Here is a 19,512-nt window from a genome sequence, read left to right as displayed (position 1 = left end):
TTTCCTGGGTGATAGGAGTGTCTTTTGTTCGAAGGAGGTGACTCTGGGTAGGTTCCTGGATGGCTCCTGTGTGGGTCTGCTCACTAGAAAGACCATGATTCAAAGCTTGGAATTTTCAGCCCTGTCCTCCCATTCTGGAAAGAGGGGAGAGGGGATGAAAATGGACTTAATATTTAATGCCTCCATGATGGTTGGGGAGCTTCCAGGTGGGTAAACACATCCACGTGCCAGGAGGGTGATACACCCCAACTCCACAGGGACAAAAGCTTGGAACCCTCCCAGATCTTGCCCTATGTATCTCTTCGTCTGGCTGATCATCTGGCCTTTATCATATCCTTTAATAAACTGGTAAGCATAAGGAACTGTATTCCTGAGATCTGTGAACTAGCAAATTAATCGAATCTGGGAAGGAGGAGGTCATGGGAACCTCTGACCTGTAGACAATTGGACAGAGTTCTGGGTAACCTGGGACTACTACTTGTGATTAGCATCTGAAGTGGAGGGAAGTCTTGTGGGAGTGAGCCCTTAACCTGTGGGATCTGACACTATCTCTAAGTAGAGAGTGTGAGAATTGAGGTAAATTGCAGGACACCCATGTGGTGTTGCAGAATTGCTTGGCATGGGGGAAAAAAAACCCACACATCTGGTGTCAGAAGCAATGTGAGTATGGTAGTCATGTGAGAGTAAAGGATAAACATATAGGAGGACTATAAGGTTTTTCCTATACATGTGATATCTCATCTTTATGTTAATTTTCATTTCCCTGATGACATATGATGTTGAGCAACTTTTCATATACTTATGTGCCATCTGTATATATTCTTTGGTGAGGTGTCTGTTCAGGATTTTTGCCCATTTTTTAATCAGATTGTTAATTTTCATATTGTTGAGCTTTAAGTTTATATATTCTGGGGTTTTTTTGTTTTTGTTTTTGTTTTTGTTTTTTTTAAAGATTTTATTTATTTATCTGACAGGGAGAGAGAGCCCAGGCAGGCAGAGGGAAAGGGAAAAGCAGACACCCTGCTGAGCAAGGAGCCTGATCTATGCGTAGCTCTATCCCAGGACCCCGGGATCATGACCCAAGCCAAAGGCAGACGCTTAACCAACTGAGCCACCCAGGCACCCCAAGAGTTTACATATTTTGGACAACAGTCCTTTATCAGATGTATCTTTTGTAAATACTTTATCATAATCTGTAGCCTGCCTCCTCATTCTCTTGACATTGTCTTTTGCAGAGCAGAAGTTTTTAATTTTAATGAAGTCCAACTTATTAATTATTTCTTTCATGGATCATACCTTTGGTGTTCCTTCTGCAAAGTCATGACCTTATAAGGTCATTTAGGGTTTTTCCTGTGTTTTCTTCTAGGAGTTTTGTAGTTTTGAGTTTTATATTTTGGTCTGTGATCCATTTGGAGTTAGTTTTTGTGAAGACTGTAGGCCTATATCTAGATTCCTTTTTTGGTGGATAGATGTCCAGTTGTTCCAGCACCATTTATTAAAAGAATATCTTTGCTCCATTGTATTGCCTCTGCTCTTTTATTAAAAATCAGTTGGCTATAGTGCTCATTTCGGGAGCACATATACTAAAATTGGAACAAAACAGAGAAGATTAGCATGACCCCTGTGCAAGGATGACACGCAAATTCATGAAGCATTCCATATTTTAAAGAAAAAAATATCAGTTGGTTATATTTATGTGGGTCTATTTTGGGTTCTCTATTCTGTTCCATTGACCTTTTTGTCAATTCTTTCACCAATACCACACTCTTGAGTTTGGGTATTGTCAATCCTCTCTGACTTTGTCTTCTCCTTCAATATTGAGTTGGCTATTCTGGGTCTTTTGTCTCTCCATATAAACTTTAGAATCAGGTTGTTGATATTCACAAAATAAGTTGCTGGAATTTTTATTGGCATTGTGTTCACTCTACAGATCAAGTTGGGAAGAACTGGCATCTTGACAATATCGAATCTTCCTATACATGAACATTTAGTTCTTTGATAGCTTTCATTGGAGTTTTGGAGTTTTTCTCATTTAGATCTGTTTATATGATATTTCATATCAAAAATAAATAAATATTTCATTTTGGAGGGGGCTGCTAATGTAAATGGTAATTTCAAATTCCATTTGTTCCGCTTGCCTAGTATATAGGAAGGTGATTCACTTGGGTATATTAATCTTGTATCCTGCAACCTTACTACAATTGCTTATTTTTTTTTTTTTAAGATTTTTTATTTATTGATTTGACAGAGAGAGACATAGCGAGAGAGGGAACACAAGTGGGGGAGTGGGAGAGGAAGAAGCAGGCTCTTGGCCGAGCAGGGAGCCCAATGTAGGGCTCGATCTCAGGACCCTGGGATCATGACCTGAGCTGAAGGCAGATGCTTAACGACTGAGGCACCCAGGCGCCCCTACAATTGCTTATTAATTCTAGGACTTTTTGTTGTTGATTCTTTTAAATTCTCCATATAGGCAGTCATGTCATCTGTGAACAAATACAGCTTTGTTTCTTCCTTCCCAATATGTATATCTTTTATTTCCTTTTCTTGTCTTATTACATCAGCTAGAACTTCCAGTACAATATTGAAAACAGTGGCTAGAAGGGACATCCTTACCTTGTTCCTCATCTTAGTGGGAAAACTGAGTTTCTCATCATTAAGTATGATATTAGCTATAGGTTTTAGGTAGATGTTCTTTATCAAGGTGAAGAAGTACCTCTCTATTCCTAGGAGCTGTGAGTTTGTATCATGAATGGGTGCTGGATTTTGTCAAAAGTTTTTTTCTGCATCTGTTGATATCATCATGTGATTTTTCTTCTTTAGTCTGTTGATATGATGGATTATATTAATTGATTTTTGAATGTTAAACCAGCTTGCATACCTGGGATAATTCTCACCTGGTCATGATGTATAATTTTTATACATTGTTGGATTCAATTTATTAATATTTTGTGGAGGATTTTTGCATCTATGTTCATGAGAGATTTGATCTGTAGTTTTTTTCTTTTCTTGTAATGTTTTTGTCTGGTTTTGGTATTAGGGTAATGCTGGCCTCATAAGAATAGTTGGGATGTATTCCTTCTGCTTCTGTCTTCTGAAAGAGATTCTAGACAACTGGTATAATTTCTTCCTTAAATGTTTGGTAGAATTTGCCAGTGAACCCATCTGGGCCTGGTGCTTTCTGTTTTGGAAAGTTATTAGTTATTGATTCAATTTCTTTTATAGAGGCCTATTCAGATTATCTATTAGTAATTTTTTTTTAAAGGATAGATTTCTAGAGATAGGATTCCTGGTCAAGAGTTGACCAGAGCCTTGGTGGTTCTCAGTCTTGGCTGGACATTAGAATCACCTGGGGGAGCTTTTTAAAAATCCCAATGCTGGGTGCCTGGGTGGCTCAGTCAGTTAAGCATCTGCCTTCGGTTCAGGTCATGATCCCAGGGTCTTGGATTCGAGGCTTTGTCAGTCTCCCTGCTCAGCAGGGAGTCTGCTTCTTCCCCTCCCTCTCAAATAAATAAATAAAATCTTTTTTAAAAATTTACTTTTCTAAAGGACTCTTTGGCTCCTGTATTGGAAGCAGTGTGATGGGGCGTCTGGGTGGCTCAGTCATTAAGCGTCTGCCTTCGGCTCAGGTCATGATCCCAGGGTGGGCTCCCTGCTCATCAGGAAGCCTGCATCTCCCTCTCACACTCACCCTGCTTGTGTTCCCTCTCTCACTGTCTCTCTCTGTCAAATAAATAAATAATCTTAAAAAAAAAGGAAGCAGTGTGCATAGAGACCAGAGTGAAAAGCAGGGAGGTCTAGATATAGGCTATTATATTTGCATGGGTGAGAAATATAGGCGATTTGAATTTGGGAGGTCAAGGGGCAGATGCTGAAAAGTGTTTGGGTTCACGATAGATATTCCAAGGCAAAACCTATTGAAGTTGCTGATAGATGAGATGTGGGTCATGTGAGAAAAAAAGGAGTAATATATAAGTCCAAGGTATTTGCCCTGAGCCAGTGATGGTGGAACTTGGGTAGAGGGAGGGTGGGGGGTGTTGGAAGTAGGTTTGGGAGTGAAAGAAGAGTTCAGTTTAAGCACAGACCAATCAAAATTGATGTGTCCTTTAGAATGTGTGTAGGAAGCGTTGAAGCAATGAAGATCCCATATGCTAAGAATATGTATTGGGGTGGGGGCTAGGGTATGGAAAAATGGGAGATAAAACACACTGCAATAGGGGCGCCTGGCGGGCTCAGTTAATGGAGTGTGCAACTCTTGATCTCAGGATTGTGAGTTTGAACCCTATATTGGGTGTAGGGATTACATAAAAATAAAATCTTAAAAAAAAAACAAAACTAAAAACACTTCAGTAGATTATACAGGGCCGTGAATGCCAAACTAAGGAATTTGAAATTTATATGATAGGAATGGGAGGAAGTTTGGAAATTTTTGAAATATAATTAATATGATCAGAGCTTAACTTTACAATAACAGTTGTGTGTTTAATAACATGAAAAATACCCATGAGATAATTTTCACTAAAAGTTTAGATGTAGGGGCGCATGGGTGGCTCAGTCGTTAAGCGTCTGCCTTCGGCTCGGGTCATGATCCCAGGGTCCTGGGATCGAGCCCCGCATCGGGCTCCCTGCTCGGCGGAAAGCCTGCTTCTCCCTCTCCCTCTCCCACTCCCCCTGCTTGTGTTCCCTCTCTTGCTGTGTCTCTCTCTGTCAAATAAATAAAGTTTAAAAAAAAAAAAGTTTAGATGTAGTGTGATTATAGCCAAGTTTAAAAAAAAAAAAATCTCACATATGGATAAAAAAGGCTTCATGTATTAAAAAAGAGAGGCTGGAAGGAAGTTATCAAAATGTTTGTAGAGGGCGCCTGGGTGGCTCAGTTGGTTAAGCGACTGCCTTCGGCTCAGGTCATGATCCTGGAGTCCCGGGATCGAGTCCCGCATCGGGCTCCCTGCTCGGCAGGGAGTCTGCTTTGCCCTCCGACCCTATCCCCTCTCATGTGTTCTCTCTCATTCTCTCTCTCTCAAATAAATAAATAAAATCTTTAAAAAAAAAATGTTCGTAGAGATGGTTTAGGTGGTTGGTAAGACTATGAATAAGATTGGATTCTTTTTGCTTTCTTTTCTTTCTGCTTGTCTGTATTTCTCACCTATTTTTAACTGAACATAACTACTTTTATGATGAGAATAAGCTTAACCCAGCAACTTAAATGTGTGCAAGAGGATGCCTCGATGGCTCAGTCAGTTAAGCATCCGACTCTTAAGCTCAGCTCAGGTCTTGATCCCAGGGCTGTGAGTTCAAGCCCCGCACAGTAAGTAAGTGAATTGATGAGTGAATGTGTGCAAGACAGGAGGGAGGAGTACATTAGATGCAGAGAGTGGAGGCAGGGAAATGGGTTGGGTTTACTGCAGCAATCCAGGGGAAATGGAAGGAGAAGTTGAACTGGGGCAGCAGCCATGGGAGGAGGAGGGGAGTGGAGGTATTTCTTGCATTCAGATTGGCTGTGTAAGGGAGCCTTATACAACAAGTGTGGTAGTTAAGAGGAGGGGCTCTGGAGCCAGGCTGCTGAAGTTGGAATGTGAACTTGGCCACATACGTGGGCAAAGTAGTCCTTGTGCTTCCTAAAAATCTGTCAACAGGAATACTAATTATACCTACCCCATGAGGTTGTTCTAGGCAGGAACTGAGTGAATACATATTAACCACTTAGAGCAATGCTCGGCTAGTAGGGCGCTGGCTGCCGTAGCGATTACTCCTACGCCTCACCTGGCCTCACTGGAATCGCTGCTGAAGGTGGTTGCAGAATGTGCAGTGGAGGGCACCTGGGTGGCTCAGATGGTTAGGCATCTGCCTTCGGCTCGGGTCATGATCCCGGGGTCCTGGGATCGAGCCCCACATCGGGCTTCCTGCTCCTTGGGAGCCTGCTTCTCCCTCTGCTTCTCTCTCTCTGTCTCTCATGAATAAATAAATAAAATCTTTAAAAAAAAAAAAAGAATGTGCAGTGGAGGGAAGGGAGGAAGGTTCCTGAAACATTATCCCTAACAGATTAATTTTTTATAAGAATATATTTATATATTTTTAAATATTTTATTCGTTCATTTGAGAGAGAAAGAGTGAGCACAAGGAGGGGGAGAGTCAGACGGAGAGGGAGAAGCAAGCTGCCCACTGAGCAGGACTCTGGGATCATGACCTGAGCTGAAGGCAGACACCTAACCTCCTGAGCCACCCAGGCGCCCCTATATTTATATATTTTAAAAAATCTTAGTAGTTAGAGTTTTTTGAAACTAAGTCGGGCTGTCTCAAATGGTGAGCTCCCAACACTGAGGAAGTTTTAACAAGTGCTGCATGGATCATTGGGGGCTGGTACAGGGCTGTGATTCCAAACTAGTTTTCATCAGAGGATGTACTGCGTTTTTTGTGTAACTAAGTTCATTTCACTGAAAGTACTATCCTTGGGACGCCTGGGTGGCTCAGTTGGTTAAGCGTCTGCCTTCGGCACATGTCATGATCCCGGGCTCCTCAGATTGAGTCCCGCATCTGGCTCCCTGCTCAGCGGGGAGCCTGCTTCTCCCTCTGCCTGGCACTGCCCCTGCTTGTGCTCTCTCTCTCTGTCTCAAATAAATAAATAAAATATTTTAAACAGACAAAAAGTACTATCCTTTAGGTGTGCCTGGCTGGCTCAGTTGGTAGAGCATGCTACCTCTTGATCTTGGGGTTGTAAGTTCGAGCCCCATGTTGGTTGTAGAGTTTACAAAAAATCATCATCGTAATAATGAAGATTAGACAAACCATAATAGACGCTTAATTGTAGGAAACAAACTGACGGTTGCTGCGGGGGAGAAGGGTGAGGGGATGGGGTAACTGGGTGATGGACATTAAGGAGGGCACGTGATGTAATGAGCAATGGGTGTTATATAAGACTGATGAATCACTGACCTCTACCTCTGAAGCTAATAATACGTTGTATGTTAATTAATTGAATTTAAACTAAAAAAATAAATAAAAGGAAAAAATATTAATAAAGATTAGATTTTAAAAAAAGTACTTTCATTTATTCTGAGCCTTCTCTAAGGGTTTGGTGTTCAGGTATTCTTTGTTTTATGAAATATAGTATATATATAGACCAGAGGTTTTTTCCCTAATAGCCTCACTTGGCAGTAGTCTTACTTTTTGGTGTCCAAAATTTTGGGGGAAATTTTATTGGTCTTTGAAATGTAAATTTCTGGGAACTAGGGTTGTGGGGAAAATGAATAATTTGGTGAGGCTGAAGTCAAGGTGCCTTTGAATCCCCTTCTGAGCCTGAGATTCTCTCATTTCAGGGCCACAGGTTGGACCCCCTCATCCCAGTGAGTCATTCTGCAAATGAGAGCTTTTAGGTGGAGGACTGGGGAAAGAGGTGAATGGTTCTGCCCAGCTCTGTTGCTGCAACTATCGTAGAGTTCTTCCAGTACACCCTCTGGGCAGCCAGCCTGTGTGAGGGACAAGCTGCCCCGAGGCCTCGAGCAGACAGCAGCTTCACGCATCCTTGTATGCCAACTTGCAAGCGGATGCTGAGGGCTCCAGGTGGGGAGGCTCTGTGCTCTGTGCCGCGGGGCCAGGAGATGTTCCTGAGGTCAGTCCACCAGGGTCTCTACCCCACGGAGCTTAGAGTCTGACATCCTTTGTATACAAAGGACAGTTTTGTTAGCACAATTCCTCGTATATAAAATGAGGATAATAGTACCATCTAGCAGCCACGGAGCGGCATCTCTCCCTACTTCCCTCACGTCCAGCCAGAGCTGCCAAGAAGACTCCGACTCGGAGACATAGACCCTGAGATCAAAACAGAATGGATACATTAGCAGTGTGCCAAGTTACCTTTGAAGAGAATGGCTGGTTCCAAACCATGACACCTGATTGTCACTGGACCCAAACCTAACATATCTACAAAGAAAGGTCCATTAGCTCTGGACACTTTATTTATTTATTTATTTATAAAGATTTTATTTATTCATTTGAGAGAGAGAGAGGGGAGGGGCAGAGGGAGAAGGAGAAGCCAGTTCCCCGCGGAGCAGGGAGCCCGATGCAGGGCTCCATCCCAGAACCGGAGATCATGACCTGAGCCGAAGGCAGACGCTTAACTTACTGAGCCACCCAGGCGTCCCAGCTCTGGATACTTAAAAAAAAAAAAGGCATGGGCGCCTGGGTGGCTCAGTTGGTTAAGCAACTGCCTTCAGCTCAGGTCATGATCCTGGAGTCCCTGGATCGAGTCCCTGGATCGAGTCCCTGGATCGAGTCCCGCATCGGGCTCCCTGCTCGGCAGGGAGTCTGCTTCTCCCTCCAACCCTCCCCCCTTTCATGCTCTCTCTCTCTCAGTCTCTCTCTCTCTCAAATAAATAAATTAAAAAAAAAATCTTTAAAAAAAAAAAAAAAGGCACGAGGTCACTGAGTAGAGAGGGGGCTGGACCTGGCCTAGTGATTTTCCATTTTGTGGAAAAAGTCACCTCTCCCAGCCCATGCCCCCAACACAGGAATCTTGTTGGCTGCCTCCCTTAATTCTGCTCCTCTACCCCCCCGAGCCCCCTTCTGCTTTGCTGCTGGCTGCCTTTGGGGAAGGGTCTACAAGGAGAGAATGTGCCGGCCAGTGGCCTCAGGTGCCTCTGTCCTGTCCACTCGGTCGCTGTGTCTCCCACTGTTGGTTTTCACTTGGCTGTGTGGGGTGCGCCTCTGTCTTGGGGCACTGGTTACCTTGAGGTTCCCCCAGGAGTGGAGGCCCCCCTGGACATGTTGGCAGGTCCTATTTTGGAGCCTGAGAAGCTGAGGAGGTAGGCCCAGGCCTTGCTGAGGTCATGCCCTGCTTGTGGCCTTGGAGCTTGCCTTCCCAGGCAACACCCCATACCTCCAGTGGTCTTACCTTGCCCCCGCTGGAGTTCCTTCGGTTCAGCTCCCCGGGTTCTTGTGAAGATGAAGTCCATTAGTGGCAGAGAAAACGCATTCTCACATGTTCAAGCATTATAAACATGTAGACTATGACCATCATGATCCAATGGGACCATGTGTGCATAGGCTCTGAAAAGTGTAACCCTATTGCCCTACGCATTACCCGGGTTCTGTTGGGAGTCAAGAACCGTGGGAAATTGACAGTTCGTCTCAAGAGAAATAGCAGATTGGCCACCGACCGCCCCCCCCCCCCCTTTGAGGGTTAAATTGATAATAGTGCCAGGGTTTACCCAGAGGAAGAACTAAGATGGGAACTGAGCGGGGCTGTGGTTCAACAGGTGGCTGCCTCTCTGTGACCCCGGCTAAGTCGGGCTGTTGTTGAGTGGTAACCGGGGCACTTGGGACCCTCCATCAGGAGCCCGCTGCAGACAGCCGCTGAGTTTCCAGTAAAGCTCAAGGGTAATGCACACCATCATGTGGCTCACCATACCCTGAGCTCAGGCTGTTGTTTGTCCACTGGACTGAAGTGAGCCCCAGCACCCTCCAGCTGCCCCTGTTCCAGGGGAGAGGGCTAGTGCCTGCTTAACCAGTTCTTGCCCACGACAGACACCCCTGCCAAGGGGCCCATGTGGGCTGCATCCAGGTTGATGGTGCCCATCTGGAGTAGCTCAAGTGTTCTTTTTCAAGGTGGTGCGTTCTGGGCAACTTGGACTTATGTTTATATTCAGGAATCACCAGGCAGGTGAGAGGTGGCATGGGAGTGGGGGGGTGACAGTCTCCGATTAGCTGCGCTGAGTACTAATCTAAGGATTTAACATGTTATCTCATTTGATTCTCACCCCCAAAAACCCCCGGGTGGTAGATCCTATTTACAGATGAGGAAACCGAGGAACAGAAGACCTCATTAACCAGTCCAAGATCGTACAGCTATTAGAAAGTGACAGAACCAGGATTTAAACCAAGCAGGAGTGGAGTCCGACTGTGGGGTCAGAGCTTGCTTTATTATTATTGTCATTTTTCCGACGCACACCTAAGGCAGAGAGAGACTTGTCAGGGTCACACGGCTGGTATGTGGTGGACCTGGGAGTCAACCCCAGGTCGGTCCACCTCCAGGGTTCACACTGGTAATCACCACTCAATTCTGCATCCGTGTTTGCCCTTAATATTCAACAGTAACGTGCAATATAGCATTATATGTAACGTAGCACGACATTCTATTATAGTACATTCCCCTATTATAGTATAATCTGTTATGAGGTTACAGTTTATTTGATGAATTCTCTGTTGTTCGACATTTAGGTTGTTTCCATTTTGTCCCTATTATAAATAAATGCCAAGTTTTTTTGTTTGTTTGTTTTTAAGAGAGAGAAATGGTAGGAATGTTGTTTGGTTTATCAGTTTATTTGTTTCTTTTCAAGGATTTAGAGCAGATGGGCTGAGCTCTCAGACGCTGGAAGAATTGGAGGCTTTGAGTTGACTGCTTGAATGGGGAATGAAATTCTGATTAGGAATGGTGCCAATGTGGAGAGAAGGAAAGAACAGACCCTGTGCTTCAGCCCAGAGATTTGGTGTTGCCTGCTGAGATAGAAAGTTGGGGATGCATTTCAGAAATATCTGTAATTCCCACTTTGGATATTTTAGTGTTCTCTAGCATTTTCCAGCCCAGTGTCTCATTGACATTGCCCAGATACACGTGGGTGGGGCTGGGCAGAGGGTGAGCCATTTTCTTCTCCAGATCAGCCATGTGCGGCCATCTGGAGTCACACCATCTGTCCATCCCATGTCCCTTGCTCCTTCGGCCCTTTCCAACTCTGCTCCCGTTGAAGTTTCCCCTTTGGTTCCTATGTCCCAGGTCGAAAACGGATGAGGAGGCCTGAGCACATCGTACACATTGATGACCGTCCTCAGCATGAGTCCAGGCCTCACCTCTTGTATGCTCACAGCTTTGTGGGGTGGGGACCTCTACGAAATCGCCATCTTATGGAGGAGGAAAAGGAAGCTTCAAGAAGTTAAGGGCTTGCCAAGGCCACGTAGCCAGGGACTGGTGGAGCTGTGGTTCAGAGCCAGGGCTGTCTGAACGCTGTGGCCACATCATGTGAACTGCCACATCTACTTTGCAGCCTTCATGATACACTATGAAAAGAGGAGCCTCTAGTTCTTGGGGGGAATCTGCAGGAAATCAGCAGGAATATGTCCAGTTACCTGCATGTGTGTTTACCAGATGGGCTCACTTAGAGGTTGTTGGGACGGAAAAGGATCCTGGAAGTATCTCTTTCCTACCTTATTTTTAAAGTATGTCAGACGAGGTCTAGAGAGATCAACGGACATGCCTAAGGGCAAGATGGTGGCCCAACCAGATTAGAACCAAGGCCTGATGCCCACCCTGTGGCTCTCTAGAGGCAAACAGCTCTTAGCTGTACTCTCTCTGGAGCAGTGGGAGCAAAAGCATGTGCCAGGAGGATAGGTATAGAGAAATAGAAGTAGGTTGGTATGGCTGGGCATTGCTAGGGTTCGTGGAGATAGGGAACCACAAGAATCCTCTGATTTCCACTCCCTATTCCAGCACACACCTAAATCCTAATTCCACTGTACGGAAAAATACAAGTGGGGGCAATTGGCAGGAAGGCAGCATGGCGTAGTGATTAAGAGTCTGGGCTCCAGGGGTGCCTGGGTGGCTCAGTCAGTTAAGCATCTGCCTTTGGCTCAGGTCATGATCCGGGGTCCTGGAATCCAGCCCCGCGTTGGGCTCCCTGCTCAATGGGGAGCCTGCTTCTCCCTCTCCCTCTACCCCCCCACCCCCGCTTGTGCATACTCTCTCTCACGCTCTCTCTCTCTAATTAATTAACCAATTTAAAAAAAGAGTCTGAGCTCTGTCATTAGACAGCCCAGGATTCACATCCATCCCTGAGCCTCAGTTTCTTCATCCACAAAATGGGAGTTCCAACTGCTTATCACATGGGGCCATGGTAAGAAGGAAATGAGACAATGCTTGTAAGGAGACTAGCGCAAGTTTGTGGAAAGAAGAGAAGAATCTTGGGGTTGTTTGAGTTGGTAGAAAAAGGAGAACACAAAACTGGTAACCAAATATGTGATTTCAACAAAAGGCCAAGTATTTCTTCATTTCATCTGATTCATTATTTCCCACAGGCATTGTCGGTGGGGTGCTCATTGCACATCCCCACATGGAGGCGAGTGGCTCGGTGGCCTCTCTTCTGGTGAAGAGTGGGGGTGGGCTCAAGATAATACAGGATGCTTTTGACTTCCTGTCTTAAACGGGGTGGGAGATGGAGAAAGGAAGATTGTTAATATAAACTTGAAATCCAGATTCTTTCTGAAGTACATCTCCTCAGCTGTGGGACCTCAGATGAACCCCTCGCTGTCTCAATTGTCTCTTTACCCCAAGGTCATTGAGATGGCCACTTAATAGCCACTTTACATGTGATATCTTATTTAATCCTCAGACAAGCCTGCAAGATAGATATTACCATCCCATTCTAGATAAAGGAGAAGACTACAGTTCGGGGAAGTTAAGTAACTTGTCAAAGGCCACACAGCACACATCCCAGCGAGAGGTGGATCTGTGATGTAAGCCCAGGGCTGACCCCAAAGCCCACGTGCTTCCCGGTCTACCCAGGGTAGATTCAGATTTTGTTGGGTCTAAAGCTTATGCAATTTTGGAAGCCCTCTTTAAGGAAAGCAATACAAAATCACAAATTAATATTACAGATACAAGAGTGGATATTTACTTAGATTTTGCAATGAAGTCACAACATATTTGAAAAACATGTCAGAGCCCAAATATCACAAACATCACAAAATCCAAAAAAATAACATAATATTTGTGATAACTGCTTGACACTCCTCTGTAACACCTTTGTCCTCCGTCTTCTGGTTACATCCTCTTTGGTTGCATTCCCCTGTGCGATGATTTTGTAATCTTTCCCATGGAGAAAATAAAAAAGATAACTCAGTGTTTCTCTAGTGCCGTTGATTGAAAGGTTAAAAAAAAATTATTGATAGTCTAGAAAAGTTTAATTCAGCTTCACAAGTCATTATTGGTAATGTCATATAAATATCAGGATAACTGTCAATTTTGGAAAAACCTCCATCAAAGTTTCTTCCATAAGATTTTAGGGCATTTCATGTTTTCTGGTGCCAGTGATTCATCTAAAATAATCTCCGAATTGGTGATACTTCTTATCCAATTTTGTGTCAGCTAAATGTTATCTTTGTTGTCAGTATCGTGGGTTAAATTGGCAAAGAATTCTCCTCTTTTCTAGTACAGCCTCCTGTCTCCCAACCCTTTAAGATGGAATGAGGATGGTTATATTACTGAAAGATTCATAATTAAAGTTCTTTCTCACAAGTCTATGACCTTTTCAAGGGAATTCATTACAAAATACCGGATGTGAAAACATTTGAAGCATTTGGATGATTTGGCCTGGAAAGAGGAAGGCTGGAGGCAGCAAATGAATAACCACCTTCAAGGATATGAACCTTAGTGAGCATCAGAGTCAGCAGGGTGTATCTGAGCCTGATTCCAGGATCTGGGGAGGGGCTCCGTTAACTGCCTAGTTAACAGGTTCTGCAAGTCACTTTGAGCAGGTTGCCCTAAAATGGATACAAAGACTTAATAGAAAAGTGTGTGAGTGAGAACAGCTCAAACTGCCTCGCTGTGGACTCAAAGTGTGGCCCATGGTCTGGCACCTGCTGTGAGAGCTGGTTCAAAGTGCATCATCGGGGTGGGGCGGGCCCCGTGGGGGCACCTGGCTGGCTCACTTGGTAGAGCATGCGACCCTTGATCTCAAGAGTTCAAGCCCCACGTTGGGCCTGGAGATGAGGGAAGGGAGGGAGGGAGGGAAGGAAGGGAGGGGAGAGAAAGAAGAGAAATGCATAATCTCGGGCCCTACCCAGGACAGCTAACTGGGAATATGCATTTTCACAGAGCTGCAGGTGAATATCTGAGAAGCCCTGGACCAGAAACTTGAGCTAGAACTTCCGATGTGCCTGCCCAGGTTTGGCAGCTGTCTTTGTCCTCTCGGTGTCCTTAGCTTAGGAACTGGCCTCTCTTCTCGCTTCTGGCAGTTGCCGATTGTGTAGATTCGTTACATCTCTGTTCCCCTCCCACCAACCAGACAGCACACTCCTACAGGGCTGAATTGTATTCTTCTTTGATTTCTGGCCCTTCACAGTGCTGGGCACCCAGGAAGTACCATTTATGGAATGCCCACTGCATGCCAAGAGCTTTGCCTCTCTTACCTCACTTGGCACTCACTTCAGGCCTGTAGGCTGAAACGAATATCCCTATTTTATGTATGTATGTATGTATGTATGTTATCCCCATGCCCAACGTGGGCTCGGACCCATGACCCCAAGATCAAGAGCTGCATGCTCTACTGACTGAGCCAGCCACACACCCCAGATATCCCCTATTTTATAGATGAAGAAACTGAGGCTCTGTCACTTGCTTGTCATAAGTGGCAAAAGCTGGGAACCAAACCTAGGGGTGTCCAATTCCAAAGCCTTCAATAAAGGGGATCAGTAAATGTTTCTTGAATCACTTATTGACTTGATTATCATTCAAGCATTCATTAATGTTCTTATTTATTCACTGAAGAGACTCGGGAAGATGAGCAAGTAGAATCTGTTTCTTCTTGGTGAACCCTTTCTAGAACTGGAGCTGTATGGCATCAACCTTCCAGAGGCAGGGGGCTGGGCTGCAGAAGCCCCCAGCCCGTCCTTGGGAGTGGGGAGATGATACTCTTACCCCCACCCCTTTCATAATGTCCTTCATGACTCAGCAAAGAAACCATGGGTCTGAAATCAGAGATGAGGCAAAAAAAAAAAAAAAAAAACACAAAACACAACCCCCAAAAATGTTTTCTTTTCCTGGAGGAATTTCCCTTTCATGTTGCTCATTCCTCTGCCAGGGAATCCAGGAAGCCTTGGGCTTGGGGTCAGCTGTGACCCTCCAGTCTGGTTTCTCTGGGGCTCGCCTCTCCTCCTGACTCCTCCCCAGGCCCCCGGGGAACAGCACCAGGCCTTCTTCCTCAGTGGTCTCTGGCTACGGGCCACCAGGGGCCCGTCCAGCCCAGCTCTCCTTAGCTTATGTTACATGGTTAATCCTGATCCTGGACCCAGATTGTCTGAGTTCAGATTCTGCCTCTAAGTCTTACATTTGTGTGACTTTGGGCAAGTCACGTCATCTTTCCTCTTCTATGAAGTGGGAATAACAGTACATTTGAGGGTTAAAATAATTAATCTATGTAAAGCACTTAGGGCAATGCCTGGCACAGAGTAAGCACTATGTAACTGTTCTTGTTCTTATTCATTATGGAGCAGTTATTAATACCTGGATGAGATCTGGGTGATGTCGTGCTGAACTTCTCTTTCCATTTGTTTTAGCCTCACCCCAGAATTTGCATGGATTCCCAGTTATTCATGCTTTAGAGAGTTTAAGGGGGCAACTGAGTGAATAAATTAATGAGTGAATAAATTAATGAGTGAATAAATTAATAAATTAGAAAGCTCTGGGTTGCTCTCTGAAAATGAGATTATTTTAATGGACGATGAGACATGAGTCAATCGAGTTGATTTGGGAATAACCACAATTCATCTGGAGGAGAGTGGCCCTCTGAGAATTTCTAGTCATGGTGTAGACAGACTTACTACCAAAGGCAGTTTACTGATGGACTGTTAAAATTCAGTATGAAGATCTCCAGACAACAGGGGAAGGAGAATAATTCTTGGCTAGAAGCTGGCTTGTAGTTCTCAGCCCTGGATGCATTTCAGAATCACTGGGGAACAAACATACAGAACCTGGGCCCCATACCTAGGGATTCTGAGGCCCAGGCCTGGGAGTGGAACAAGGGCATCAGAATTCTTTTTTTTAAGATTTTATTTATTTATTTGAGAGAGAGAGCACAGAGGGGTGAGGAGCAGAGGGAGTCTGATGTGGCACTCGATCCCGGGACCCTGAGATCATGACCTGAGCTGAAGGCAGACACTTAACCAACTGAGCCACCCAGGGGGCATCAGAATTCTTAAGAAGCTCACCAGGTAATGAGGGTAATGAGGAATGAAGTCCAACAGTAAGCAGAGACAACCTAATAATAACAGCACATTACTATAAACTAGTGGGTACATTTCTCTCCCCTTCGTAACCATCCCTACAAGGCAGCTTATATTATCCCTGTTTTATAGGTAAGAACACTGAGGTTTGAGTAATTTGGCTAAGGTCACACGGCAGAGCCATTGTTTAATCTGGGTCTGAGTCTGAAGGCCTGAATGCATTGTGCTACATTCCACATGGCAGGAGGTCAGCCTGGAAGAAACTTCCCAGAAATTGAAATTAAGATTGTTCCCTCTGATGTAAACTATAAAATCGATACATAATAGGTCAGAGCAAAGATATGCAAACTGATTTAAAGAGACACAAAGGCTTCCAGAGCCACAGAAGCCTCGACCTTAACCTGTGGCCTCTATTAACATATCTAAATAAAGAATGCGTCGGTGGGGGTGGGAGGGTGCTTGGGCCAATTGGTCTGACCCTCGTGGGCTGAGGGACCGGGTCCCGCCCGGCCAACCCCTGGCCCTGGCAACATCGTGATCTGTGATCTGGCTTCAGCTCTTTCCCTGGGCTTCCTTTCGTTCTCTCCGGACCTCTCGGACTGTTGTATCCTTCTGTGGCTCCTCTTTCTACACCTGTCCCTTAAAAAAAGGTGTTTTCTGCATTCCACTCTCCACTCTCTGAGGACTTCAGAGGTGCATACTCCAGATGTCCAAACTCTAGGCATCAAGGTTAAGGTCAGGGAGCTGGGAAGGACCGGAAGCTCACATCCGAGCTGGGTTGCTTGCTGGCTGTGGACCTTAGAAATTTCTTTACACTGTTGTTTTAGCCTCGGTCTCTTTACCTGTGAAATGGGGTATTAATGCCTACCATACATGATTGTTGTAAGGATGAAAACAGACAATAGGCATTCCAAGCACTCAGTAGGAACGCTATTAATAGTACCTATTTATTACGTCCAGCGGGCATAGGACTTCTCCGTGGGCACTTCAGAAGCAACAAGTAAAATAGAGAACCCTCTTTACTAAATCTGTTCTTTCACTTAGATTCCTAATCAGATTCCATCCAATTCTGGCCAAAGCCAGAATCCGTAGAGTCACCCTGGACTGTCCCTCCACTACAATCCACGTGGCCACTGAGTTCCAGTGATTCAGTTTCCTGCATTTCTCCTATTTTCATAAGCCACCCTTGGAATTTCTCATGAGGTTATTGCAAGCACCTCTCTCTCTCTTTTTTTTTTTTAAGTTTTATTTATTTATTTTTAAGCAATCTCTACACCCAACGTGGGGCTTGAACTCACAATCGTGAGATCAAGAGTCTCATGCTCTTCCGACTGAGCCTGCCAGGTGCCCCAAGGTTATTACAAGAACCTCTAAACTGCTTTCTCTACTTACTCCTCCCCAAACTCCAAACGCTTGTGTACTCAGGTTCTGGTCCAGATGAAAACCCTTTAACAGCTCTCCAGTGCCTTTAGGGCACAGCTGAAATTCTGCTGTGGCCACAGGCCCTTCATGATCTGCCCTGCCTTCCTGTCCCGCCCCCCTTCCTGGCACCATCCTGTCTTGCACCCCCCCTGTTGGCCGTGCTGGACCACACCCCGAATATGCCAGGTTCTCCTGCCTCGCTGCAGCATCACTAAGTTCCTGAGGCTTCCGTCCGTCTTTCCAACAAGAGCGAGCCCCTTGAGCTCTCAACTCCTTTTGGGCATCTCTGGATACCTGGTATGTGACAGGCTCTCTCAGTAGGAGGCTTTCCTAATAAGATTTAATATTTATGGATCTTTGGTGTGGGCCAAGCCCCATTCTAAACACTTCATATCCTCACAACTCTTATGGGGAAGGCACGCTTCATTCATCCATTCTGCTGTGCTTATTACATGGATGGCTAAGCCCTGATCCGGGCACCTGGGATACAGCAGGATACGCAGCATGGCGGGTGCTAGAAATGAGGGGAGGAATTTCTATTTTATTTAGGAAGGTCAGGAAAAGCCTCTCTGAAAAGGTGAAAATGGAACAGAGGCCTGAGAGAAGGAGAGGGTGCTATGTGGGTATCCAGGGGAAGAGTGGTCCAGGCAGAGGGAATAGCCAGGGCAAAGGGGATCATTAGCTCCATTTGACAAATGAGGAAGCCAAGAGTCTAGGTAGGTTGATCCAAAGTCACAGAATAAGTGAAGGAGCTGGGTTTCAAACCCACACTCTGTAACTCTTGACTCAACCATTCCTCTACACTGTCTTTTGCGGGGCACAGTGGGTGCCTTGGCTGAGGGCAGGCTGGCTCTGTGTTCACCATGCAACCCTCTAGCTGGAGCTTGCTTCCCGTGTCAAGGAAAACATGGGCTCATCAGCGGGCTTGGCATTCAGGTTCACTTGGCTCTGGTTTGCTCTTGTGTGTGAAGGCCATTTCTGTGGCCTTCATTGGAGACAATTAAACTATATCTACTCTTCAGGCAGTCTCAAAAAGCACACTTGTGCAAAGCTGAGGACCGGATCCTGAAATATGGTGACTTGGCCATATTTCACATTCCCCCTCCTTGGTCAGTAGCCGGAGCGGCCTCTGTGGACAACTGCTGTACCTCCCCCCATACCTTCCTTCAGACTTCAACAGGAGGATCTGAGGCAAGTGTCTTTGCAGGGGTGGTATCTGAGCTGGCCTTGAAGGACACGGAGCATCGCCAAGAGAGGTGTGGATGAGATATTTAGGTAGAAGGAAGTGTGTGAGTTGTGCAAAAGCATCAGTGCTGGACTGTTGAGTCCATCTGGAGTATAAGTACTCAGAGGATGTGTTTGTTGAGGGAGAGGAGATAAGGCTGGAGGGAGAATGTAGGGTAGATCATGACAGCCTTTTTTTTTTTTAATAGCAGACTTGGCATGCCCATTTCAGATAAGTGGTCTGGATTTTATCTCCGTCATTGTAGGGATTTTAAGGTTTTAAGAAGCAAAGGAAGCATGTGTGCATTCCTGATGTTTTTGAAAGAATGCCTGGGCAGTAGTAGGGAGTGGGGTTGGAGGGGTGCGTGGGGGGAGAGAGACCAGTGGGGAGAGAGAGGACTGCACCAGTCCAAATGTTAGGTCAGAGCAAGAGGCACTGAAAAAGAATGATGTCAGCATCTTTAGCTTGGGCGACTCAGTGGATCACAGTTAACTGACACATAATACAAAGGAGGAGGGACAGGTTTTGAGCCCTTTGAGTTTGAGGCAGCTGTGTGACATCTAGGTGGGGGTGTAGGCTGGGAGTTCGGGCTGGAGGTTAGAACTGGAGAAACATGAGGCTGAAGCTGAAGGAAGAGAGGGGGGTCTCTGATGTGTTTGTGAGAAGAGAAAACAAGGGCCTTAGCTTAAGCCCTGGAAGATGTTTACAGTTCTCGAGGCTGATGGAGGAAGAGGAGCCAGGGAAGGAGCTGTGGAGGAGTGTTTTGGTGAAGGCATCTCTGGGACCGTTTGACATAGCTCAGCAGCGATGGGAAGTGATGGAGGCCATGTCCCAGGGGGAACACGCAGTTGACCTATTCTTGGTTGTCTGTGCAGAGCCACTCA

General features: G+C 45.4%; 1 non-coding gene across 1 annotated transcript; it reads left to right on the top strand.

Annotated features, from left to right (window-relative positions):
- The first annotated feature begins 1,559 nt into the window (after positions 1 to 1,559).
- On the top strand, positions 1,560 to 1,666 carry LOC123838002 (U6 spliceosomal RNA). The gene has a single exon (XR_006789346.1). It is a non-coding gene; the product is annotated as a U6 spliceosomal RNA (small nuclear RNA).
- The last annotated feature ends 17,846 nt before the right edge of the window (positions 1,667 to 19,512 follow it).

Source organism: Mirounga angustirostris, unplaced genomic scaffold (assembly GCF_029215605.1).
Source record: "Mirounga angustirostris isolate CCGP_5_RB_7025 unplaced genomic scaffold, mMirAng1.0.hap1 SCAF_8, whole genome shotgun sequence".
Classification (NCBI taxonomy): domain Eukaryota; kingdom Metazoa; phylum Chordata; class Mammalia; order Carnivora; family Phocidae; genus Mirounga; species Mirounga angustirostris.
Note: the sequence above shows the minus strand (reverse complement) of the source record. Positions and strands in the feature narration are given on the sequence as shown.